Source organism: Tupaia chinensis, unplaced genomic scaffold (genome assembly GCF_000334495.1).
Source record: "Tupaia chinensis unplaced genomic scaffold, TupChi_1.0 Scaffold000272_1, whole genome shotgun sequence".
Taxonomy (NCBI): domain Eukaryota; kingdom Metazoa; phylum Chordata; class Mammalia; order Scandentia; family Tupaiidae; genus Tupaia; species Tupaia belangeri.
Genome location: NW_006159754.1, coordinates 7,636,790 through 7,663,539, shown reverse-complemented (window position 1 = coordinate 7,663,539; position 26,750 = coordinate 7,636,790). Strand labels below are relative to the sequence as shown.

At 47.5% G+C, this 26,750-nt stretch overlaps 2 long non-coding RNA genes across 3 annotated transcripts in view; both read right to left on the bottom strand.

Annotated features, from left to right (window-relative positions):
* LOC114008002 (uncharacterized) overlaps positions 1–12,409 on the bottom strand; it is a 20,054-nt gene extending 7,645 nt beyond the window's left edge. The window contains exons 1-3 of one of the 2 annotated variants that reach the window (XR_003549573.1): positions 11,223–12,409; positions 2,479–2,576; positions 190–334 (exon numbers count right to left, since the gene is read on the bottom strand). This is a non-coding gene — a long non-coding RNA (uncharacterized LOC114008002). The remainder of the gene's footprint in view (positions 1–189; positions 335–2,478; positions 2,577–11,222) is intronic. The other variant, XR_003549572.1, reaches the window with a different exon arrangement.
* An 8,928-nt stretch (positions 12,410–21,337) lies between these two features.
* The window catches only part of LOC114007999 (uncharacterized), a 14,888-nt gene continuing 9,475 nt past the window's right edge, over positions 21,338–26,750 (bottom strand). Inside the window, exon 3 of the long non-coding RNA XR_003549563.1 lies at positions 21,338–21,750. This is a non-coding gene — a long non-coding RNA (uncharacterized LOC114007999). The remainder of the gene's footprint in view (positions 21,751–26,750) is intronic.

The following is a 26,750-nucleotide window of genomic DNA, read 5'->3' as shown; positions in this document are numbered from 1 at the left end:
CCCCCGATAAGTCCTCTCACCCCCCGGGGCCTGTCCTGGGCAGAATGGAGCGCTGCAGGCTCCCTGGCTGATTCAAGAAAGAGGAGGCACAGTTCTGTGGGGGAGAAGACCTTACTGCTTCTGCTCTGGTTGGCTCAGCTCAGGAACTGGCAGGGAACACCAATTTTCAGCCTCTCTTCTGGGACTTACCTTCTCAGCTGTCCACCTGTGATGCAGACAGTGTTTGCTGACCACGAAGATGACTGAGCTCCCAGGAGGCTGGCACTGGGCAGTGCTTGGCCATGCCAGCATGGACATCTCCTTGGCTGGGGTAGGAGGTCAACTGGGCTTTGGTCTTTGAGGGCATGTGAAGGAGAACAGAGGTGGAAGGAGGCAGTCAAAAATCATTATAAGCAACTCAACTCTCTGATGATCTGCAGTAATGATAATAAATACATATCTATGGATCATCTTTGAGGCCTTCAGAGGGCCTCCACATCTCCTCCTTTGTCATGTTCCAATAAGCCTCCAGCGAGGTGGGCAGAGCGGACATTATGACCTCCGTGTTGCACTGGAGGACACCGAGGAAATGGCCCAGCTAGACCTGGACTTCGTGTCCTCTGCCTCCTGACCCTGGACATTGTTGTTGGACGTGACTCACGAGTGCTATTATGAAGCAGAAGCACCCTCCATCCTTGTTAGCGGCCATCATGCTTGAACTTAGCATGTCAGGGCACCTCTATGCACGAAGAGTCATTCATGCAACAAATAATTTTACTGAGCACCTACTCTGTGCCAAGTTAGGGTTAAGGACTGAGGATTAAAAATGAACAAGGTGTGTGATCTTTACTCCCAGGCAGCGCTAACGATTAGACATTTCGTCTTGCTGAATTAAATCTCCCAGGTTGCCCATTGCTAGAATCATCAACCACCGGATGCCCCCAAATGACAATCTCTCCCAGTCACCATTCTTGCATCCCAACAGAATCTCACTGGGCTGTGTGTCTTGATAAGAGAAGGCACACTTGGAAAACTGGGACAGGATAATCGGGAACAAAGAATGAAAATGAGAAACTTTAAGCAAATGCTAAAAACACCCCTGGTTCTGGGATGGGGTCTAGGATTCCAGGGGATGAGGGAGGCTCCTTGGCTTGAGACTTGATGCTAAAGTGTTTTCAAGAAAGAGTTGTGAATGGCACGGCCTCTTAGAGGTGTTGCTGAGCATAATATTACACTGATTGCTGGAAGGAAATACGAACCCAGGGAGCAGACATTGAGGTGAGTTCCTACAGTCCCTGACTCTGCTCCAGGGCTTCCGGCGATGCTGTAAGAGGTGAGGAGCTGGCAGGGTTGTGCTGGCTCGCTGCAAACTGATTTAGGGGAAACAGGATTGTCATCCACTTTTTTGGGGGAATTTTTGTCTATTTATTTCATGATTGAAAGAGACAGAGACACAGCACCCCTGACAAGGTCCTGATGCCTAATCCACCTGCAGCTGCAGCCACACAGGGTCACTGGCACACACATGCCCAGTGTACTCAGGGAGGTCTCCGGGCACGAACTGGCAACCTTCTGATGTGGGTCTGCCTCACAGTGCCGTGCTTTATCGTTCTGTCACCATCCTGCCCCAAGCACAGACTTTTTTCTTTTTCTTTTTTTTTTTTTTTAATTTTAAGAGAGATATTTTACTATAGGGTACGTGTGCTCACCAGTGAGACAGGGAGAGAAACAGAGACAGAAAGTGAGAAATCACACCCCAAGGGGGATGGCCATACCACAGTCCTTTCTTCATTCTCCTCTTGGATTTTGGGCATGCATCCACAGGCACCCAGTATGAGTTTTAAGCCACGGGTTTGGGACCTGAACTGTGGTTGAATACATGGGAGTCCAATGATTTAATCATTACACCATCTGCTGGTCCCAGGCTTTTAAATACTTCTCTAGGGCCTAGCAGGTGGCATAGTGGTTATGGCACTGGACTCTCATATGGTTGACTGCAGTTTGAGTTCTGGACCCAGCAGTTTGAAAATCACGTCGAGCACATGTATGTGTGCATGCCCAAAACCCCAAAAGGAGAATGGAGGAGAAGGGATTGTGGTGTGGCCATCCCTCCTGGGGGTGATTTCTCACTCTCTCTCTCACTGTCTCTCTGTTTCTCTGTCGCAAGCTCACCCACCCTATGGCAAAAAACCTTAAATAACAAAAATACCTCTCCAACAACCACCTTCACGTCCTCTGGAGTGGGTGTTTGCTGCAGGCGTTCATGTTTGCGCACATCAGTGTCCCACGCCTGTGTCGGGGTGGCCACCAGCCTATATCAAAATTTCCAGCGAAACAGCTGGTGAGTGGGACTCTAAATGGAAGTGATTTTCTAGCACCATGACAACAAGACACCATCAAAGCTAATGGCGACAATCCATCCCTCGTCTTTCTCTGCTGCTTCCGCCTTAGAGTCCCCGTTTCTTAAAATACTTGCCAGCTGGCAGCGCGGTGACTCACCTGCACCAGGACTGCACAGCACAGGCAGGAGGTGCTTTCTTCTGAAGAACTGTCAAGACCGCGACGGCACCTGAGGGCTTTCATTTTACAGGTTGTTCCTGTCAAGAGAGAAACATTTTCTCTTGTCAAAAGAAAACAAAATGGCTAGGATGTGTCAAAGTTTGGCACTTGTATTAAATGGAGTGTGAGGAAACCAGGCAGGTTCGACTGAGAATCTCCTCCTCCCCTTCAATCCAGCCGAATGGGCCCGTCTGGTTTTGACAAGTACCGTCCAAAATGAACGTTCACACAGAGAGTGACCCATGCCATGGAGGTTCTCTGGTGGCATTGTCCTCCTTGCCCAAGTTCGAACGGTTGGGATTCCACGATTCCTGAGCACTTCAGTGATTTCAGAACTCTTCTGAAGTTGATGACTTGGAAGTCACATTATAAACTCAAAGTGGTAAAAGAGCAGGGTCAGGAATTTCACTGTCTTCTAAACCATGTCTATTGGCTGTCTCTCAATGTCCTTCCAATCTCTCAGGCTGTAAATTGTGTTATACGCATGAACTTCAACAAGGTCATGGACACATGGAATTAAAATATGAGTTTTGTTTGTTTGTTTTTGATACAAAACATTTTGAAATCTATGTGCAGTTTTTTTTCTTTCTTTTTTGCTGAAGGGCATGTGTGCTCACTGGAGAAAGAGAACATGAGAAAACACCCTCCTGGACGGAATGGCCACACCCAAATCCCTTCTCCATTCTCCTCCCACACATGCATATGTACCCAGCCCATGCATAGTTTTTTCATAATATGCATTCTACATAAACTTTTTGAAGACCCTTAATACTGAGAAATGCCTTGAAGTATTCAGATACTGAGTTCAAATCCTACGTTTGACACTTAGGAGCGATGACTTTAGCCAAGTTACCTTGCCTCTCTGAGAGTTCATTTCCGGAATTGTCAGCATGGGAATGAAACCATTTTCCAACTGATATCATGAGAACTACAGTAGGAGATCGTGAGTGTGAGAAGTATTCTTACGGAGTCTGGCCCATCACGTTCATGTTTTTTCTTGTCTCTTTCATTATTTCTGCAATTTGAAAGGAGCAGCATTTCGGTTTACTTACGTTGGCACACTTCAGTGTGTGGCTCTGCATACTTCCAGGATGCCATAAATAATTCTCCAAGAAGCAGAAGAAGTGATTGGGTTACAGATCCTGAGACCAGCATCTGTCACCACAAGGGTGAATTGGATGATCAGGGTGAGTGATGGCAGAAAAGTCTCTCAGAGGCCTGAGGAGAGTGAGTGGCAGTTTCCTTTCGAAAGGTCTGTAGAAATCCTCCATGAAATGTGAAAAGCTAGGTGCTAGCTCCTGGGGCACCAGGTGAGGCCCCATCGGTAGCCCTCCTCCCCAGCTCTACACTCAGGTTAGAACTGACCCCGGTCCCGGTAACCTCCTCTGATGTCCAGCCAGAGATCTCCTGTCCACCACTGTGAGTCAGAGTCACACATTTTAGTATTTTTGCTGTTTTCCCCTTTTTGTTTTGGTCTCAGTTTCCCACTGAACTTTATTGGTTCTGAGCCCCGCCATACCCCTGATTAGCCAGGTGAGTATAGACAAATGACCTCACTGAAATGCAATCTTCCTACCTGTATATGGGGATCCTACCTCATTAGGTTGTGGTGAGGACTATGATGGGTAAAATTCACATCAGCGTACTCTGCAAACTCTAAAGTACTGAGGAGAAAAGGTAATTTCAAATCCCTCCTAGCATGTAGAACTTCCTGACATATATTAGATGTTTAAACATATGTGTTGGGTTACTTTTTGATTGCAAATACTTGCCATGGGAATGCTGTTTAATTCTCAAACACCCAGGGGAGGTTATGAGCATTCTCCACAGTCCGGGGGGGGGGGCCCGGGTGGTTCTGAGGAGATCTGACACGTACTGTGTGTCCACCGTGTCCAGGCCCAAACATGGGCGCATCTTGTTTGACCCCGTGGGTGGGTCTTAACCAAGTATCCCTCACCAGGTTTGACGGCTGGCTTAAGCAACACCAAGCTAGCCGGTAAAACATTACTTCTACTTCTGGGTGTGTCTGTGAGGGTGTTTCTGGGGGAGATCAGAATCTGAATTAGAGGACTGAGGAAAGAAGATCCACCCTCACCATAGCCAGTGGGCATCATCCACTTTGTTGAGGGCCCAAATGGGATGGAAAGGGGGAGAAAGAAGCAAATTCTCTTTTCCGGAGCTGGGACATTCTTTTTTTTTTCCCCAAGCCCACAAGTTTTGGAACTCCAGGTTCTTGGATCTTTGGAATTTAAGACTTAACCAGTAGGCCCCTCCCTTCCACCCCCACTCCACCCCTGTTTCTCAAACCTTCGGCCCTAGACTGGGAGTTACACCATTGGCTGCCCTGGTCCTTAGGCCTTCACGCCACTGGCTTTCCTAGTTCTCCAGTTTGCAGCCTGCAGATCGTGGGACTTCTCGGCCTACATGAACCAATTCCTGTAACAAATCCCCCCTTACAGGGCTCTCTATGTATCTACCTTACCGGTTTTGTTTCTCTGGAAAACCTAGGCTATGCACCAGTGTGGGGCAAGTGAAGCCACGTTGGGACCAATAATCCACATTTTAGTCTGTTTGTTGCTACCAAGTCTCATGTAGAGCCTAACTCTCTGTACAATGCTCTCCACCCTGTACTTACAGGGAGTCCCTGGGGAAGGTACTCACTGACAAATCAGTGCTGAGGCCCCATGCACTGTTCCTTTCCCTGCTCTGCGGTCTCACTCTGGCAAAGCTGCCCTGTGGCATCTTGAAGAGAAGATGCCTCTTTCCTGTTGTGCTTGGTTATGGGGGTCACATCAAAGTGACACTACCCTCAGTGTCCTGTGGAGTGTTAGCAAGCATCCTTTTAGCTTTTGGGGACACTTTTACCCAGGAATCAGACATGGATGCCTTATGGGGTAAGGCCAAGGACAGATGCCAACCACCAAACCGCAGTATACTCAGACTATTCTCTCCCCCAATATGGACGCTTTGTCACTGATGAGCCCACTGGGCTTGGCTCCTTTCAGCTCCTCAGGAAAGGGAGATTCCCCAGACCTGTGAGGTTGCCCTGCTAGTTCACCAGACAAAACTGAATCCTAGGCAGACTCCGGGTTGCACAGTCCCACTATAAAGATGAAGAAGTGAAGGCTCAGGGGGTCAGGTGCCTTCCTTGAGGTCATACAGCCAACAGGGGACAAGAGTCAAGAACCAAACCCAAATGAGGCCCAAATCCCACATTTTTTTCCTCATCCAAATCTCATGATCAAAGTGGCAACACAACAGCCTGTCCTCTCAAGCTCATGCGAGAGAGTATGCTTACTCTTCTTTCCTGCAGGAGTGTCTGTAGGTTTCTTTCTGTTTGGTTTCCATTGAGAACTATACCCTGGGTATGGGTGACTGGGGATCCTTTGCCATTTTGTCTTCCTTCCCACCCCTAGCTGCCTTCCCAGTGAATCTACAATCTAACTCAGTATTGCTTGGCTCATGGTTAAAAGAACCTCGGTACTTACACAGATGACAAAACAAGCAGGTCTTGGCTGTTGCAATGAGCTACCTTAGACAGAGTTAGCAGAAAACCACACATTCCTTGACTTAGTCCCCAAGGCTCCTGCACTCTAGTCACCCTGCACCAACCCTCTGCCAAAGTCTAAAGATCCACCACCTGACCCTCAGCTCGCTTCACTCTCCCCCCGCAGGTATAGACTATGCCCAGTAAGGTGAGCCTGTGCCCAATGTACCCACCCCTCCTGGCCTTATTCCAGTGTCCTGGCGTCTACTCTCCTTCCTCCCCAAACACGAAGTCTTGGCTGGCCCAGATTTCTGGAGAAAGTGTGCGGGATGGAGGAAGATGCATGCCAACCTGTCTTGGCCTGGCCTGGCCACTTCCCAGGAACTCTGGGTCAGGCAGCTGGTCACATTCTTTGGGTGGCTCCTAATGCACCACCAGCCACAGTTCTTGAGTGCTCGAGTAACGGGGGAAGCTGAGTCTTTAGGCTGAACTTCTTGAAGACCCTATTTCATATCATATAGTGTTCACCCCACATTCCTTGTCTTCCTAGTCTCTTTCATTTTCTCCATAGCATATATCACCATTTTTATACACTATCTTCCCCCTCTGCAGTGGTTTGACTGTTTCTTCCTGAAATTCACGTTATATTTGGTTGCAAGGTATGAAAGGAGAGAACCTTAATTCACTATGGGATTAAGAAGTAAGCCTATAGGAGGTGTTTAGGGTTGGCTAAGGTCATTAGTGTGGGCATCCCCTGACTGAATCCTCACAGCTATATAAAGAGAAACATGCACACAGACCCAGAGGTACATACGGTTCTGCTCTCTTACCACACGATATTCTGGCTGCCTCAGGTCTCAGCAGAGTTCCACCAAGAAGATCCTTGCCAGATGGGGTGCCTTGACCTTGAACTCCAAAACCATAAGCTAAATAAACCTCTATTCTTTATCAAGTACCCAAGTAAATGGTATTCAAGTGTTAGTAACAGAAAAGCAAACTAAAAAAGACCCCTTCCTCCAGAAGGGAGGATTTGAGGCCACTTTGTTCAATAACTACCTGTTGAACGGATGAACTGAAATGGCCACAGCCTCGGTGGTCAGTGCCAGGGCACACATGGCCAAGAGTTGGGAAGACCAGGGGTTATTATTTCTCAGTTGTCAGCGAGCCTAGTTGTCTTAGGGATGTAACAGAGGATTTATAAATCTCTTTCACCTTAGTCACAGCAATAAATCGTCTCTGTATGCAACCCCAGTGCTGCACTGGGCAACTTGGGGGTGCAAGGCCTTCAGACAGAGTATTATCTTGGGTAGTCTCTAAGCCATCGCTGAAATATTGACTGCTCTTCCAGCAGGCCCTCAGTGTGGCTTTACACCCCCAGAGTGGAGCTCTGGGTCCCCACCTGCCTCCCTCCTTCCCAGACACGAACCTGTCTTACTCATCCTCACTCCCCAGTGCCCAGTACAGTGCAGAGCAACCACGAAGGGTGCAATAAATATTTGCTGAATAAATGAATACCTGAGATTCCTGGGATTCCACGTGCAGAGAAAGTCAGTCCCTTCGGAATTAATTACATGATTCAGATGCCAGGGCATGATGAGTTTATTTCCCGTTATTATGATTAATGATTTTTCTTTCCAAAGAGTTTTTTGATTCTGAGATTTAAGTTTTATATATTATACATTTCAAGATATCCCTTAAGGAACAATACTCTTTCTGAAAGATACAACATACATTTTAGAGTAAAATTAATGATTGTGTTTCCTTTCTCTGGACCCTAACTATCTCTTTTTCTTAGGGCTGATAGTTTTTTTTTTTAATTATGTGGGCACATTTTATGATATTAAAAGTGAAATTGTGTGAAGAAAAGCTGATGTTGCCTTTACCATATCTGTGCTTAGAGCCAACTTTTTATTTATTATAAAAACTTTTTTAAAAAAATAGGCAATAACTATCCAGTATCTTTTGGACTTATGAGGGGGGTGGTTCTCTCTTTTTTTTTAAGGTTCTTTTCATAGGGCATGTTCACTCACCAGAGACAAAGAGAGAGGGAAAGTAAGAAATCATTCCACCACCCACCCCCTCCAGGGCAGATGGCCATGGCACAATCCCTTCTCCATTTTCCTCTCGGGGTATTGGGCACACATGCACTGGCATGATTTTGTCGTTTTTGTTTTTGAGATCTTTGCTATAGGGCCCATGTGCTCACCAGAGACAGAAAGTGAGACAGAGAAACAAAAAGTGAGAAATCACCCCCCAGATGCCATGCCGCAATCCCGTCTCCTCCATTTTCCTCTCAGGATCTTGGGCATGCGTGCACGCACACGTGCCTGGCATGAATTTTAAACCACCAGGTCCAGGGCTTGAACCATGGTTGACTATGTGGGAGTCCAGTGATGTAACCATTAACCTGGTGTGATTTTAAACTACGGGGTCTGGGACTCAAACCACAGTTGACCATGTGGGAATCCAATGCTTTAACCATAATACCACCTGATGGCCCTGAGAGGGTGCCTTTAAAAAAAAAACAAAAAAATATTAGGGCTCAGCAGATGGTGTAATGGTTACTTTGCTGGACTCCTACACAATCTACCTCAATTTGAGTCCCAGATCCAGTGGATTAGAACTCACGCCAGGCATGTGTGCCCAGGATCCCAAGAGGAGAATGAAGGAGAAGAGATTGCAGTGTGGCCATCTCCCTGAGGGTTATTTCTCACTTTCTGTCTCTCTCTCTCTCTCTCTGTCTCTGTGGCAAGCACACACGCCCTATAGCAAAAACCTCTAAACTTAGAAACAATATACAGAAAAAGCAAGATGGTTGTTGTCTTTACATCAACAAGAAGAGAGGCTGAGTATTTGCTAAAAGGAACTTGCAATGTAACCAGGCCTGAAGCCAGTCTACTCACAGTAGCAAACCAACGGATCCTACTTTCAGTTTAGCTGGGTCAAGCTGGTGAGACACTCGCTACGGCACTCCTGACTGGCCCGGGAATAATGGTACCTATTTCACAGTATTTGTGTAGCACCGGGCACATCTCTGCAGGCAAATGGAGCTGGCTAAATGCATTTGATGGTTCTAAAGAGCTCCCAAATCAATTCCCAAACCTGCCAAGTACATTTCTTCCTTTCACTGGGTAGAAGAAAAAGAATGCAGCAAGAGGACCCATTCTCTGGAGTTATATGTTCTGGAATGCCCTCGCCTCTCACTTAACTTGTGGTGATGGGATTGCATGGTGAGACACCAATCTCGTCCTCCCTGTCAACTTGTCCTGCTGTTTCTTTCCTCCGTGCACATCCAGTTTTCTGCTGTGAAAAACCACTCATGCAGCCTCCTCCTCCAGATGTAACTTCCTCTCCGTGCTTGACCTACTCTCCCGGTTTCTACCCACAGCCTTCCTGTTCCTCTTCCTGGACTGCATTTGCTTCTGACACACTCTGACACGGTTTCGCCCTTAGAGTCCCACCCAAATCGATGTCACACAAGTCGTGACTCCCTCGCTGTCAAATTTAATGAACAATTACAGGGTTCGTTTGCTTGACATCTCTGTGGCATTTCCTGCTCGTGACCACTTTCCTAACCTGAAGAATGTTCTGATGAGGACTGCCTGATGTCACTTTTTTTTTTTTCTTTTCTAATTTTCTTCCCACTTCTCCATCTCCTCCTCACACTTTCTTCTTAGATTATTAGAAGCTGGTGCCTGTCTGCCAGGGTTTGGTTCCCAAAATTCCATGACCTTCTTAGTCTGCCACCTCTTCTGGGCCTTCTCAGTCCTGCTCCAGTTTCAGTGACCACCTCTCTGCTGACTGTTCTCCAATGGGCATCTCTAGGTCTCTCTCCCCAGCCTGGCACCCAGGATCCCAACTCCTCCTGTAAGTTTTCACCTGGATGTCCACAGGCACGTCATATGCATGTTCAGGGCCAGCTAGTTGGTGTGGTGGTTAAGGCAGCTGGATCCCACAGGGCTGACTACACAGTATGAGTCCTAGACCCAGCGGCTTGAAAACCACATGGGGTGAGTGTGTGTGCATACCCAAAATCCCAAGAAGAAAACAGAGTAGAAGGGTTGCAGTGAGGCCATCCTCCCCTAGAGAGTGATTTCTCACTTTCTCTCTCTCTGTGTCTCTCTCTCAGGTTAGTGCATGGGCCCTGTAGGAAAAAAAAATGTTCGAAACATCCGTCTTCCTCTCAGGCCATTCTCTTCCTCTACCTGTGATCACAGTAATTAGTTATGACCTCTGCGGTGCTGCACAAGAACCGGGCCTCTTCCTGCATTCCCATTTTCCTTTCCCGTTCCCTGCCCGCTGAGGCGGTACCTTACACCTGGCAGATATAAGGAATCCACAGATGAATGCACGATAGGGATACAGAACACCAGGGCTCTCGCTTGAGTCTAAGATTTGATGTCACTTCGCCTTTCACAGTTTTTCACTGCTTCTTCTTTAACACGGGGGAGTCCACTTGGATCTTCAACTATGGTGATCCATGATTTCAGACTCCCCCTTTTGACACCTGAGGTGCATATCTGCCATTCCTTCTTATCCACTAACCCCATTCTTTCTTCCTGGGCCTGCTCCACCTTGGAAAAGAGAGGGGCCTCTGTGATAAGGTAGGACTTAAAACATGAATTACACCACCTCGCAGACAAGTCACCCCGATAAGAGGTTCTGATGTCTCTCTGCAGCTACCATGAGTCACAGTGAGAGCTGGGGGGGGAGGGGAGGCAGCTGGAGGGAAGATAAAGAGGCCATTTCCTCCTTGCCCTATCTTGCCAGATCACAAGAAAGTACCTTCCCTCTGTGCCGCATGACTTCTATCTGGAGCCCAGTACGTGATTGTCTCCTGACCGCCTGTGTACTTAGCACTTTCTACTTCTCAAAACGTGGCATGAATATTTGCTTGCGTGCCTTCCTCGTGCAGGAACGGTACCAAGCAGTACCTTATCTCATTTTATATCCATTCCTAGAGAAGGAAACTGAGGTGTAGACGGGTTAACGGCTTCACTAAGACCTTCCAGCTAGTCGTGCAGCCCTGCAGATCATCAAATCAAACTCAGGTGCCCCTGGGCCTCTGGCCCAGTCCAGGGCGGCCACGGTGACCCTGTCTGATGTATTCGTGGTTAGGGTTCACAGCCACGCGTACACTGAGTTCATAGTATCCAGGCGCTTAATAAGTGCTCACTGACGAGGGTGTAAACCGTACCTCTGTGAGCTGGGTCTGGTCCCAGTTTCTAGAAATGCAGCTTTGGGCCTTTCTCATCACCTCTTTGGACCTCGATTTAAAAGGGAGGCATTACGCAATGCACTCGAAAGAACCCGCACCTTGAACATCCCGTGATTCTCTTCCAGCGGTGCAGTGTCTCCAGCGTGCTGTCAAGAACAGGAGGGACAGAAGGACCCGGGAAGCCCGGTTCTCGGGGGGGGGGGGGGGCAGCTCGAGCGATTCAGCTGACGCATGCGTTCTGGCCCGCCGCCCTCCAACAGCCCGGAGCCGACGCAGCCCTTTTCTGCGCACGCGCAAACTCTGACAGCCGGAATGCCCTCGGGTGACACGCGACTGCCTGCCCGGACGCAGGCTAGATCGGGGCTCCCGGCAGTGATCTGGGTCAGCCAGCCGGGAACCGGTCGGACCCGCGAGGAAGACGCCGGCCCCTGTTAGGCAAGGCCAGAGCCTCTCCCAAGGCTCCTGGGACAACGGCTGCTAGTGCGTGCGTGCCTTTGCGCCTGGACGTGCCGGGAGCACAGAGCGGAGGAAACGCTCTCCTGCCCCGTGGCGTGGCGCTGGAGGGCAGCCCCGAGTGCCTGCAAACTCGGAAAGTGGGAGGGTCTTCCTCTCCAAAATGCTATTACTGATTAAAATGCAAGCATTAAAGGTCGCCGAGGACATTCATCCGGGCTGGGGCGGGCAATGGCAGGTGGAGGTGTCACCTGATGCTCTTAGCAACCAGAAGGCAGCAGACTCCGGAATTCTGCGGGCCGGCAGGCCGATCCGTACCGCTCAGGGGTGACTAAGGGAATCTGGGCAGCTATGTTCACCTTGGCAGAAACAGGGCGCGTGGGTGGGGGCTTGGGGAGAGGTGACAGGGCTGCCTTTCCCCCACTCACCCCGTGATGTTATTACCTTCCACCCAGAGTATCCCCCAGAGCTGAAGCATTTAAAAACATTTCCCCGCATTTAAATCAGGGAAGGGAAAAGGTGGCTAATCAAAATTTCCCCAAATGGCGGAAATAAATGAGAGCAGCATTCAGCATTTGCGCGCCTCGGTTCCCTCCGTCCTTCTCCTGTATGCCACGTTTTGAAAGTCCTAGGTTTTTGATCTGAGTTAGCTTTTCTCTGCTCAGGAAACTTGGCCTCTGCAAGGGTTGGGCCTGCAGTGAGCTGGAGGAGACAGAAAGGAGAAGCCCCTCTACTGAGATGCACTCTCCGGAACGTCAGCTTGTCCCTGGGCAGAGACAGGTTCTCCCCATTGCCCAGGGTCTGCCTTTGTCCTGGAAGGACTTAAAAGAAGTTCTGTCTCTTCAAACAGGGATTTTTCAGGCCATCGTGTAGTAAGTGTTGAAAGAGCAGGAGGTTGTCCAGGGAGAGTCGTGGCTTTGATTTTTTTGCCTGATCTGGGGCAACTGGAGTCTTTGCTGTGATTTCTTCTGACAGAATAAAGGGGGGACTGAACTCAGCACCGGCCAGGCAGCTGTGTGGTCCCCGGAAGGGCCGCAAGCTCTGCTGGGAATCTGCTGATACCACTTCATGTCAGATCACACAATTTACTCTGAGATTTTAACTTCGTTGAATTCCCAAATCCTAAGAAATCAGGAAAAGAAAACACCAAAGCTAAAATGTTAAAGAAGGCAGAAGTACGTCACACCTAAAATGAAAGTGAGGCTGTAGGGATCGCCAACGGAAGGGCATGCTTCGATGACCTTTTAGCAGTTTTTCATTGGAAAATGATGCAGATACGGTCACGCATACGAAGCCCTGCAACCACAAAACAAAACAGCAGAATTTCACCCAGAAAGAAAGGTGACCTGGAAAGCTCTTCATTCGATGTGTCATTTCTAAGATTCGCTAGAACAGAATAAGGGTATGGCGTGGGAGTGTGTGGGGTGGGAGAGAAGCAGGGGGCTGGGTGGGGGGAGTTAGGAATGTGCTTCATCTGTGACTAATGTCTCCAACAATGAGAAAAAAGTCATCTTTGCCTTTGCAAAGGGAATTGGAATTCACTGTGGAAAAACAACATCCCCACCCAGAAGCCAACCCAGCCTCTGAGGGTCCAGCACAGCTGGGGTCTGAGAAATTCACCTGCTTCTGACAAGGGCAGGTCAAAGATACTGTTTAATAAAGGAGATAGTGCAGTTCAAGGGCTACTTCATGGCGGAAAACCCCCAACACCCCTGAACAACATCCATATGGCAAATATTTCTGACTAAATTTGAGGGGAGATCTTGAAATTATTAGTATGGCTTGTTTTCATGTATGTTTGCTTTTTAAAACATAATGAGCCAGACGGTGGCTCAGCAGTAAAACACAGCGTCCTGTGAGGCTGACCCATATGGTAGAGTTCTGGGTTCATGTCCAGAGACCTCCCTGAGTTCCCTGGGCATACACATGCTCATGAAATAGGGCTGGCAGAGGCTGGAGGTAGGTGGTGTCGAGACCTGTTGGAGGAGCTGTCTCTGTTTGTCTTACTCATGGAGGAAAAACATAAACTAAAAAATTAAAAAAAAAAAAAAAACAACCTCAGAACTTTTATGTCCAAATAAATCCAAACTTTGAGATAGCTGAAGACCACAAAAAAGTGGTAGCAGAGCCAATCCCATTCCAGGGGACAATTCTATGTGAATCCCCCTCCTGCATCTCTAACAAGTTGAAAGATGTCATGCAGTAGATCTCAAATGTGAGCAAGTCACTCCTCCACCCGTTACCTGTACTGGTCTGTCACTCTACGGCCATAACAGTTAAACCCAGATCTAAAAATCAGAAAAGCTGGTTTGTGAAAAAATGAGGTCTCCCAGGAGATTCATATTGATAACCTTTCTTTGTGGATATTCTATTAGAGATCACATGTATTTCTTTTTTTTTCTTTTCTGTTTTTTTTTTTTTGGAAAGGTTGTTATTTGGCACGTGCGCTCGCCAGGAAGACAGAAGAGACAAAGAGACAGAAAACGAGAAATCACCCCCCCAGGGGGGATGGCTATACTGCAAACCCTTCTCCTTCATTCTCCTCTTGGGATCTTGGGCACGCACACACATGCGCCTGGTGTGAGTTTAAGCCACCGGGTCTGGGTCTCAAACCGTGGTCGACTACATGGGAGTCCAGCGACATAGCCATTACGCTAACTGCTGGTCCCAAGATCACATATCTTTCTTAAGAAGCAACATCTAAACGCTCAGAGTTCAAACATCAGATTTTTTTTCTTTTTTGTAATGTAGTACAGGAGAAAAAGTTCCGGAAGTGGCAATTTAATTCCTATCTAATTTCAGCAATATAATTGCAGACTGCTTCTAGCTTGAATGAGCAGTGAGGTATCACTCCCAGAATTTCCTTATTTTAGTAGCACTCCCTCAGGATGAATGCTAGCTATTTTCAGATGCATGTGGGAAAACCAAGGAGCCTGCCAAGCTGTGGCAAGTTGGCATCTTGTGTGTGCGAGCTATCAGCCAGGATCCTTAGTTCCACTCGGATTCATTTCTAATTTGCAGTGGGCGCGCGACCTTTTCCTTTATTCGATCTGGGGTCCTGATCACTTCCTCTCTTTGCAGCCCTTCCTTCCCACCTAGCCCTCCTCCCACAGACAGCGTCTGGCTGAATCCGTCTAATAATAACAGTGCAAGTGCCAAGTGGGTTGTATAAAATCCTTAGGGAGTGATGTGAAATGAAGCACATTGTTCTTCAGGGCTCCTGGAGACCAGAGTGTTCCCGTCAACAAAAACAAACTAATATGCAGTGAGATTACACGTCTCCCTATGTAATTTATGCAGAGTAGGATGATGCCAAGATAGGGTCTTAAATAGCTCTTGGTATATGTGGGTGGGTAGCCTCTAAAATGGCCCCCAATAACCACCACTTCCTGGTAGTCACGCTCTTGCGTATCCTCCTCTCCAACGTGGGCTGGATGGATCTAGTGCCTAGCACTATTTACGCAAATAGGAAACAAAGTATTGGGATGTTACTTCCGAGATGAGGTTATTAAAAACTCTCTTTTCTGTCTCTCTATCCCCCATCAGCTGCCCTGATGGAAGCTAAACTCTCTCTCTTTTCTGTCTCTATATCCCCCCATCAGCTGCCCTGATGGAAGCTACCCTATGCAGAAGCCGGTGTGGCCATAACTGAGCCAGGAGCCATGGGGGTGAGCCTGGAAGGTAACCCTCACTTAGTAGAACCTGGAGTTGACTTTGGCCCTGGCTGACACCAGGGAAGCACTAAGCCAGATCTGATTCCTGACCTACAGAAGCTATGAGATGAGACATGTTTGTTATTTTGAGCTCCTCAGTCTTAGGATAATTTGTTATGCAGCAATAGAAAACCGATACATTTCGTTCTCCAAGTAGGTAATTATAATACAATCCTCCAGTGATCCCATCAGCGCTCAGTCTCCAGTCTCGCCTCCTGCTACAACCCCTCCATCACCCCTCTGGGACCACTTTTGGGTCACACGTTACTGTTAGGAGTCTTTGTAGGAGCTGCTTCTTCTGTTTCAAATGACCAGCCTCCTCCTCGTCACGAGAAAAATTTCTATTTACCTTTGACGCCTGGCTCAGACATGCCCTGCGGAAGGCCTTCCGAACTCTGCCAGGCAGAGCTCCTGTCACCTTCGGGCCTCCACAGCCTTATGTCCCTGCCTTTGCCAGACAAATCACATTGCACTGCCTTTATTTTTAGGCCTTCCAGGCTTCAGTTTCCTTATCATCCCGTTCTGGTACCTGGTGCTAAAACACCATTCCAGAAATGGATCGATGACTATTTTGCAGAAGCAAAGGTCCTAGGCAGAAGAGGTCACTCGGTCACTCATTCCATGCTCAGCTGATGCAGGAATGTCACTATGCATCCTCAAAGCATTTGGTGGAATACTACTTTGGTTGATTGGACAGTACAGGTATTTTGAGCACCCTGTCAGCAGGGCAAATGTTATAGTGGCCCACAGTGCTTTGAAATTCTCGTGATCTGATTTCTGCCCCTCGGTCTATCAGTTAAGATCACGGGAGCCTGAAAATCATCAGTCCTGTAATCTGAGGTATTATCATCACTTCATTCCATGACCTTGGAGTCAATGTGTCCAGGTATCACGAACATTGCTTCTCTTGAGTTAAAAAACTCGAAAGAGGGACCAGCAGTTAGCATAATGGCTATGTCGCTGGACTCCCACAGTTCGAGTCCTGGACCCGGGGGCTTAAACTCACGCCGGGCACGTGTGCGTGCATGCCCAAGATCCCGAGAGGTGAATGGAGGAGAAGGGACTGTGGCGTGGCCATTGCCCTGGGGAGTGATTTCTCGCTTTCTGTCTCTCTGTTTCTCTCTGTCTTTCTGGCGAGTGTACGTGCCCTATAGCAAAAACCTCTCCCCTTGAAAAAAACAAAACTCGAAAGAAATCATAAAGGTATCCCTAGAGATGAACCAAAGGGACCCTTTTAGGGACACACCTGAAAGAAGGGAAGGCTATGTTGATCCAGTCCATGTAGAGAGGGGCTGATTGCAGAGGAAGGCTCTGGAAAGAACTTACAGTGTGGGCTATATCGTAAACCCATTTCTCCTATTACCAGGTCCTGACCATTGTCAGGACCCCACCACCTGCTCTCCTCCCTCCATTGCTCTTCTCCCAGTCTCAAACTCAGCTGTAACAAAAAGCTCTTTAACTCATCTAATGACATTTACTACGACCTTTTCCAAGCTGTTCTCCACGGAGCAGCCAGAGCCATCTTTCTGAAATGCACACTGGACCACGTCTCCCGTCCATTTAAATGCTTCAGTGGGTTCCTGTTCATGGCCTGTCCTGGCTCTAGCCAAGTTGAGAGTCTCATTCCCTTGATGTCTGCGCTGTGGTCACACTTGTCATCTGCATGTCTTTGGAAACATCCTCTGTCCCACCCTAGGGTATGCACAGAACCCATTGGACCTAGTTTATCTTATCGTTCCTTCAGATTTCATTTCATTCACCATTTCTGCAGAGACTCCCCTGACATCTCTCATTAAATCAAATCCCCTTATTATACACTCAGGGCCCCACAGTGCAATCTTATGTTAGTTTGCTTATTTGATCAAGGTCATCGCCTCTATTTTACAACTGTTTTTGCTGACAGTGTATTCTTGGTACCTACCATGACCTAGTAGAGGGTGGGCATTTAATCAATATTGAATGAATGAATGAATGAATGATGGGGTGCTACTGGGGGGTGCATGGAGGACAAACAGAAATGCAGAAAGTAAGAAAATTTGGAGGAAGTCTAAACTGGGCTCAGGAAGATAATTTGATGTGCTCCATTCTAAAATAGCTGTTGGAGTATCTTTAGACTGATTACACAATTTGAAAAGTGAACACCGTTTACAGGTATATGTAACTCCTACTCCCTCAGGCTATAAGAGCCTTGGGGAACCCAAGGATTTTAGGTCAATTCCTAGCATCTTCAGCTCTGCCTCCTCACACTTTCACCCCACCCAGACACCGAAGTCTTTTCTCCCTGGGGCACTCATGCCAGCTTTCTTCAGGGAAGGGATGAAGGGCTGAACTGGCCTCCCAGGGCTGCCTTCTCAGGGGCTCCATGCGTCCAGCCTTCTCTGCCCAGAGCACCCCGCCACTGTCATGGCCACCCCTGCAGCTGCTTCTGCCCCTGAGGGAGGGGGATTTGTTTTCCTCCAAGTGGTCTTGGATAGAGCAAGAGTTGGTTCAGCTCTCCTCTCCCTTAGGTAATTCCCACCCTTTCTTCATTGTCAGCTCTTTCAACAATTTTGTAGCAGGCAAATGTTTCCCTTATTTGTTTAAAAATCTTAACTCTAGGGGCTTAGGCCCTGCCAATTGGTTTCATTTCCTAATCCCTGTTTCTCAGAGCCCTGGGTCCTGACAGGACTGTAAGTGATGACTGCTCACTGGACATTTACTACCTCAGAGAGAGATGAACAAGACCATGTCCCTGCCCCCACCCCGAAGACTCCCTGTCTTGTGCGGCTCTGAACAGGTACCTTCACCTCTGGGAATCCATCCTCCCTATACAAATGTTTGCCAAGAATCAGGCATTAAAACTATTGATCTGCTTTTTCCTTCTAGCTTTTCCTACACAGATGACAGTATCATTACCCTAGCTTTTAAAGTTCAAGTCTGTGCAGAGACCACAGTCAAGGAGTGCTCCTGAGTCATTCGTAATAATTACGCTTCTTCTTTTTCTGGATCTCCCATATCTGTGAAACAGCACTGTGCAAGGCAGGGCTTCAGAAAGATTAAGAAGGGCTGGAAGTGAGCAGAGCAGAGCGTTGGCCAGTGCAGAGCGCTGCCGCGGTGGGGAGGTCAGGCCGATGGCCCCTAAGGAGCCCGTGGTGATGTCTGTCTCCTCTTACAACATCCACACAGGCGGGGACAGTCAGATCACTGTGGCTTGTCAGGGATGAATACCCAGCTGACAGCTTCTCCCAGCACGACTGGATATCAAGAGGTTGGTGGTGTCAGGCTGGCCTGTGCCAGCCTCATTTATTCACCTGAGTCATTTGGTCAGAGCAGTTGCTGGCTCAGCGTTGCTGAGGCCCGGACTGTGACACATCCGACGTCTCTTGCCAGCCGCCTTCTCTCCCGCAGCACGGCACGGATACCTATTGAGCTGCATGGACTGCGTCACGTGGCAATCAGTGACAGATGAGCCATGCCAGCGCCGAGTTATGAGTTCCTCTAGGGAGAAGTCTTGGCCTCATTTCTTCTGTGTCTCCAGGGCCCAGCACATGGGGACCAGGACGAACAAAGGTAGACAGATGACTCTGGGAAAATGACACTGCAATGAAGGTGTTCCTTTTTAGAAAGCTCTAGAACATCCATGGTCCAGGCTTGATTCTCCAGGAAACAGCGCCCAAGACAGGACCGGGGTAGGCAGGCTCTCAGAACCAGGTTCTCAGGGAGCCATAATTCAGTCCCCAAACCCTCCAGACCACAGGCCCTCTCCGGTGCTTTTCCCTAACTGCCCACTAGGGGGCAGGCAGAGGCAGGAGAAGATGACAGGCAGAGGCTCCTCAGCACACCAAGCCTGGCATCCCACATACTGGACTTTTGTATTACTCAGAGGACAAGGCCAGGCCTCTCTTCCTGCCTGTCCTGGCCTCTGTGATTTCATATGGCTTGGACTGTGACATCAGACACCACGCGACCATGGTAATTACAGCTCGGCGCGAATGTTAATAAACAAGAAAACAAAGACCCCTGGTGATCTTACTTGACGAACGATTTGCGGTTTTGCTAGCTGTGCTTCCTGTATTCTTTATGATCTTGAGCAATCTAGATGTACCTGAGTTCTTCGACCTTTTAAAATGAAAGGATAAATTGGGAAATTGTGCATTGGTCTCTTTGGTCATCTAGCCTTGAAAATAGCAACTCATTTCTTCATATGTAAGCTGCCGTTTCCTCTTCATAGTCTGTTCAATACCCCTCTGTGTACCAACACATAATTTCTAAAGAAAATTATTGTCTTGACAATTCCCATACACCTTCAAAAGTCATCTTTTCCCGAGAAGCTCCAGGTGATGGGATTCCTTAATAGTTTTATATTTTTTTCCTAGTCCTCAAAGAGAAAAGAAAAATGGCACACTTTTTCTATACAATGATCCTTCTATAAAAGTTATTGGACCTGGGGCTAACAGGTGGTTAAGGTGCTGGACTCCCACGTGAGTGACCATGGTTCAATGACCAGACCTAGTATCTTGCGTTCTCTTTCTTTCTCTGGTCGAATTAAAAAATAAGTAAGCGGGACCAGCAGGTGGAGTGGTGGCTAAGGTGCTGGACACTCCCACATGGCCCACCACTAATATGACGTAAATGCTATGAGAGACCAGCAGGTGACATGGTGGCTAAGGTGCTGGACATTCCCACATGGCCAATCATGGTTAGAGACCCAGACCTGGTAGCTTGCTTTCTCAGTTTCCCTCTCTCTCTCTCTATCTCTGTGTCTTTCTCTGCTCAAATTAAGAATAAATGAATAAATAAATAAAATTAAATAAAAAAGTAATTATTAAAAAAGTAAGCATTATTGTTATCATTTTATAATAAATTATATAAATTATTATTTTATAATAAATTATATAAATTATTTTATAATAAAAAAAAGTTATTGGGGCCATGGCCTGGATCTGAAATAAACTGGACATGGCATAAAGGAATAAACATCTTACTAGGCTAGACCATAGACATGAAAATCTTTGTGTAGTGAGGAGAGTTGCTCCCTATAAGATCAGAGGGTTTGAAAGTTACAGTGCTCCCGTTTGCCAAGAATTAGAAGCCCATCAACGCTTGATAACACTAATAGAACTCTGTCTTAATGACGTTAAAGACTCTTTAATGAATTGCATCTTTAATTGGAATGAGAACAAACCAAGCATATTACTATGAACTAATAGGAAATGGTAAGATTGTCCTAAAAGAAATGGTTTCCTAGCGGAATCAGAATTCCTGTGCAAACCCTTTCATGCTGCAGACTTTTTTGAATGCTGCCCTTATTTTCATTCTACTAGTCTTCACAGCTGGGAAATATCTTTTAAAGATACCGCATGATGTCATTACTTTAATGGTTTGCAAAATGCTCTCAAGAATTACCTAGAAATATGCAGTTTCTATGATACCATAACTTGTTCATCTAAAATGCTTTGATTTCCAATTAAAAACATTAACAGGCTTGGATATATTTGGACACAGATGTTGCCGGAATTTCTAGATTCTATTGTTTAAAGGTATTCCATAAATACGACAAAATGTGTTGAAAAGGCGAACATCTGATTGGGTATTCAGGCTTACAAAGAAAGTCATTACAGGGCCAGAGACAGGGAGTCAGCCTTCATTCATCTGCATTCCCTTGCGCATATCAACATAGCTGGACCTTGATTTTTTAGATGTAAGTAAAGGACATTGATGCAATTCGAATAAACCAGTATTTCAGATACCCTGAGGAGTCTGCAATCAGAAATGACAGACTTGACAGGCAAAAGCCTGAAGGAGTAACCAACTTTTGAGTAACACTAGTGATTCTAAAAACAATGTCATCCTTCTTACTGAGCTAAATCATCTTTCTAGGGAACACTTATTTGCCAGACTCCTTGGAAAATGCTCAAATGCTGGCTGCCCCTCACCCTCCTACCTTCTGCTGCTGGGTCTTCCCACTGGTGTCCCCTGAGGTCTCCCCAAGGTCTCCACTACGGCGGCCTCTGGTCAGCTACAGTGACCTCCAACCTCGGGCGCCTTTCTCCGAGGGCAGGGGCCTCGCTTCTCCTCCTGACAAAGCACTTTCAGTCGACTCTTGGATTTCTTCATGGTTGATTAAACTGTCTGTGTTTATTCAGGACCCTTCTCCTCTTTCTGTGTCCGGCTGCTGACCTTTCTGCTGGTTTGTTGTCAGAGGAGCAAGCTCCCAGGGCAGTCTGTCGGACTGCTTGTTAGCAGCTTCGGTGTATAGATTTCTGCCCGAAAAACCTCTAGGCCATTGAAATATTAGTGCGTCTTCACAGTGGACGGCTTTTTGCCTGCAAAGTCTTCTGAGTTTCTGTTCCTGGATGAGGCTGGGGTACCAGAAAGAGAAAAAGAAAGTCAGATAGCCTGTGAGTTGTAACCATTAGTGTCTCCCTTGGGCCTTATGGCCCCCCACAGGTTTTATGTTGTTGTTGTTTGTTTGTTTTCTTTTGCCAGAGGATACATGTACTCACTGGGCAGAGAGACAGAGACAGAGAGAGAGAGAGAGAAAGGAAATGAGAAGGCATTCCCTATGGGGAATGATCACACTGCAATCTTTCTCCTCCATATTGCCCTCCTTTCAGGGTTTTGGAAATGCATGCCCATGTGCCATGTGTGATTTTCAAGCTGCTAAGTCTTGAACCGGAACTGTGTAGTCAGCCATGTATTACTCCAGCCTCCTTAACCACTCCACACCATAGTCTTTTATTTTTATTTTTTTGCTATAGTGTGTGTGCACTCACCAGAGAAAGAGAGAGAGCGAGAGCGAGAGAGATCACTCTCCCCTTGTGGGGTGGCCATCCTTCTCCTCCAATCTCCTCTCAGGAGTTTGGACACTCATACACACATACCTGGCGTGATTTTCAAGTCGCCCAGTCTGAGACTTCTAACCATGTGGTCAGCCATGTGGGATCCAGTCACCTTAACCTCCATGCCACCTGCTGGCCCCTCCCCACCGTTTTTAATAAGAGTAAGGAGATATGGTTCTGGTGCTTAGAAATGCGAAGGAGAGAGAGAATGAAGCAGGAGTTTGGTTGAGGGGCCAAGAGACCAGCCAGGACAAATACCTTAAGGCCATTTGTGGCCATTCCCGCAGGACTCCTCTCCCAGGCCAGCTCAGCCCTCAGTAGCGCTCTGCTCTAAGCACCAATCCCAGAGTCAGTTCCACCATGCAAAGACATCGCTCCTCTCAACACCGGGCCAGGCGCCGACTGTGCCTTCCCAATGGTGTATTTGTATTCTGCTTATTTGTGTTTGAATCTTATCACCCTGGCTTGACTACAAGAGGGGAGTGCAGAGAAAGTGCCTTCAGTGCCTCTGATGCCTGGGGACACGTGGCACATATTTTAGTGAAAGTAAGGGATGAATGGATGCTCTTGGGGTCCTCTCACATTCTTTTAATGCTATCTGCTCACCTGTGCTAACTCATCCTCCTTGTTCCTTGCGACGTTTTCAGCTCCTTGCTTGGTCACTTGGTTTGGCCTTATTCTTCAGTTCTCATCTTTCTATCTCTGCTTCTCACAGCACCCTATCACAGATGGTAAGCTTTCAGGGGACTCTGCAGTTCCATGGAGCTCTCTCTGCCATCACTCGATCATAATGCAGTGAGTAGCTAGCCACTTAGGACTTCAGGAGACGATGCTCATAGCAGGGAAGTCATTCACTAGAACAGATCACGGGTCCTCTAGGAATTAAGTGTTGGAGACCCAGGACTTGGTGTATGTGCTGTAATTATTAAAGTTAATTCTTCTGGGACCACACAGATGGTGTAATGGTTACGTTGCTAGACTCCCACGTGGTCGACTGCAGTTTAAGTCCCAGACATAGAAGCTTGAAACTCACACCAGGCATGGGTATGCGTGTGTGCCCAAAATCCTGAGAGGAGAATGGAAGAGAAGGGATTATGGCATGGCCATCCCCCTGGGGAGTAGGGGGTGATTTCTCACTTTCTGTCTGTCTCTCTCTGTCTCTCTAGCAAGTACCGGCTCCCTAAAGCAAAAATCTCTAAAAAATAAAAAAAAGTTAATTTTTTAAAAAAGAATGACTATGATTATTATTATTATTATTATTACTTTAAAATTTGCTATAAGCACATGTGTTCATCAGAGAGAGACAGAGAGAGAGGAAGAGAGAGAAAGAAGGCAAACTGCCAGGTCAAGGACTTGAACGGTGGCCAGCCATGTAGGAGTCCAGTGCCTTAACCACCATGCCACATGCTGGCCCCTGTACTCAGTTACTACTGATCCCTCTCTTTTATGTCCCTACCAAATATGCTTGGTTCAGTTTAGCTGCAAGTGAGCTGTGGGAGATCAGAAGACATACTCTTTAAAGGCAAGGGCTCTTAGTAGGAGCCTTTGGACATTTTGGGTCAGATGATTCTGTGGTGTAGGCTGCTATGTCACTGTGGGAGGACTGGTGGCCTTTCTCATCTATCCCCTTGCTGCCAGTAGCATGCCCCATCCACAGCAACTGCCAAAGCCTCCAGATTTGCCATATTTCCCAAGGGTGAGCTGGGGAGTAAACACCCTACCAAGAGTCACTGCCCTATAGGACAAAGTTGGAGGCCACAGCTGTAGAGGGAAAGAAACCATTCTCAGAGCCAGGGGTTACTTCTTTGGGGCTGTTTTTGTTTTAATGTAAAAAAAACCCTTCTATCCTGAATGGTTTGGGGAGAGGAGAGTCTCTTGAAATACATTCAAATTATATCGGCTTATCAGAAAAGTCATGACACATTTTTGCATAGAAAAACATCGAGAAATATGCCATGGTTTTTCCAACCACCCAATACAATAGATCACCCTTTTGCTCCCTTCACCCCCTATGGTCACTTGTGTTTCACCATGACCACTAGGCAGGGCCTGCTTTCTGGGTCTTGATCTCATCTCGTCCTGTGTTAGGAATCCCACTGGCTTTCTGAAAACCCTGCGGCCCATGACAAGCTGCTAGAGAGGCAGAAGAGGGCCACTGGCGGGCCCAGGACCTCTGGTATTATGAGGACACTGGTTTGGGGCTTTCCTGCTGTCCTAATCCAGAAGCTAGATATTTCTCTCTGGGAATTAATAAGCTGTTGGGAGCAATAATTCACCCAAACCCAATTCCCCAGGCACTAGGCTTCAAGCCAGACTGTGACAGTATTGCTTTAAAATGCAAACTCCCCAGAGTGTTCACCCTGAACGTAGGGCAAGCAGTGAGGAACGTGGTTCAGAGTGTGCATGGGGCCCCCAGGCCAGTGGGCTCCAGACCCTGGCCCTCTCTGTCTGTCTGTCTTAGCTGCTAAGGGGATACCTCTTGTGGCCTGGACAGGAAGGGGAGGAGGCTGGGATCTGAGAGGAGAAAGAGAGCTTAAACATATGCACAATCCTTAGAAATCATTTACAGTGTCTGCTTCAGTGAAATGTAGTGTCCCGAGGCAAAGCGCTTGGTCGGCCCTCCCTGGCAGAAACCTTTCCAGAGTTGCCTTCCACTCTGAGGAGGATGGGGAACTGCCAGTGCTGTGGCAGAGGTGGATTCAGGACAGAGGAGCTGGGTGATCTCATGAGATATTCTCTCCAGGCTGTGGAAGAGCCTGATGAAATCTCCCTTTTACTGAGGAAAGCTCTTCTCCCGAGAGATGGCATCTTAGTCTGTATTATGACGCGAACAGAAATACCTGAGACTGGGTTTATAAAGATTAGAGGGTTTTGGTTTGTTTTTAAAATAGTCTTATGGTTTTGGTGGTTGGCAAGTACAAAGGCCTATGACAGGCATTAGGCTTGCTGTGTCACAACAGGACCAGCAAAAGCGGAGATGGTGGCAGGTATGAGCAGAGAGAGAGAGAGAGAGAGAGAGAGAGAGAGGCCTAGGGGCAGCCATCTTCTTTTTCTAACAACCAGCTCTCACAGGAACCCCCTCTTATGAATGTTAAAACTCTCCCTGTCGAGGGCTAGTATTAATCCACTCAGGAGATGGACGGCTCCATGATTCAATCACCACCCACTAGACCTCATCTCTCAAAGGTTTCATGGCCTCCCAGCACCATTACACTGAGGCCCAAATTCCAACACCAGAACCCGTGGGAGCCAGCCATACTCAAACCGTAGCAGATGGGAAGAGTCACTTGAGCCTTTCAGGCAGGCTCTACTTCTTCAAATCCCTTCACCCCTCCCTGTCTTGCAGACCGTGTGCCTCTGTCATCTCATGCTTTATTCAAGGATCTGATCACTCACATTTGCTAACACCATGTCTCACATGAATGACCTTCTGCATCAGTGCCTGCTTAGCACAGCTCCTGGAATCTCATGATCCAGAGGGCTTCTCCTGAACGGAGGTAAGGCCTCACTGCTGCCCATAGGCAATGATCACCAGGTGGTTCTCCAGGTTTGTCAGTGGGCTTTTCTCTGTGGGAGGTCCCTTCTCTGGAGCTGCCTTCTTCTTGATTGCAGCTAAAGCTGGTAGATATTTTTGCTAAGCGGACAGTGAATGTTTCAGCAAAGCTTGTGTTTTTCCTGACAGAGAGGCAGGAAAGAAGAAAGGAACACTGTGGTCTCCATTTTTAAACAAGTGACTTAGGGAAGCCATCTCTTCTCCCGTGCTACGAGGTGGCCGATGCTGTCTTTCGAGCCCTGTCTGAGGTAACCTTGGCACGAGTCCTGCCCACAGCACATCTTTGCTGCTGGCAGCATGTCCCCAGGATGTGGAAATGCATTGGCTCGACCTGTTTTTGGGTCACGAACCAAGTGGGGCAATAAGCTAACCACACCAAGAGGCCTTCTTTGTCACTTGAGTCATTCTGACTCCCATTGCTGGCCCTTTGTGAGAGAATCCTTTGTCACTTTTGAAAATGTTATTTCTCAGGAAATAGAACAGTGTGGCCATGGTTAGTGTTGCTGGAACATTCTATTACTCCAGGCACATTTACTATAATAGAAAAGTATGAATCTGATCAGTGTGCGGGGGACCATTACTACCACAACCGTCATCTTTGTTCCTAAACACTGCGGTAACTGCACTTCAAAAGCGTGTTCTTCAAAGGCCATTTTGTTGGGAAACAAGATGAACTGTGCTTGTCTGGTGCTGACTTCCTTTAGAATGGAGAGAAAGGAACATGAAGAAGAAAAAAGAAAAAGCCATGCCATTCCAACAGGACTCTCCGCAAGTATTTCCTTGCTGGTCTGCTGCCCTGCCGATTTTGCTCAGAGATGTTCCAGATTTTCTCTTTGTGTGTTTCATTCACAGGGTTTTTTTGTTCAGCCCTAAGTCAGTATTCTTTGCACTCATTTAAGTTAAACATAGTTTCTTCGTAAAGGTATCTCCGATTCTCAATGCTTCCACACCCTCTGGGTGTTAGGGA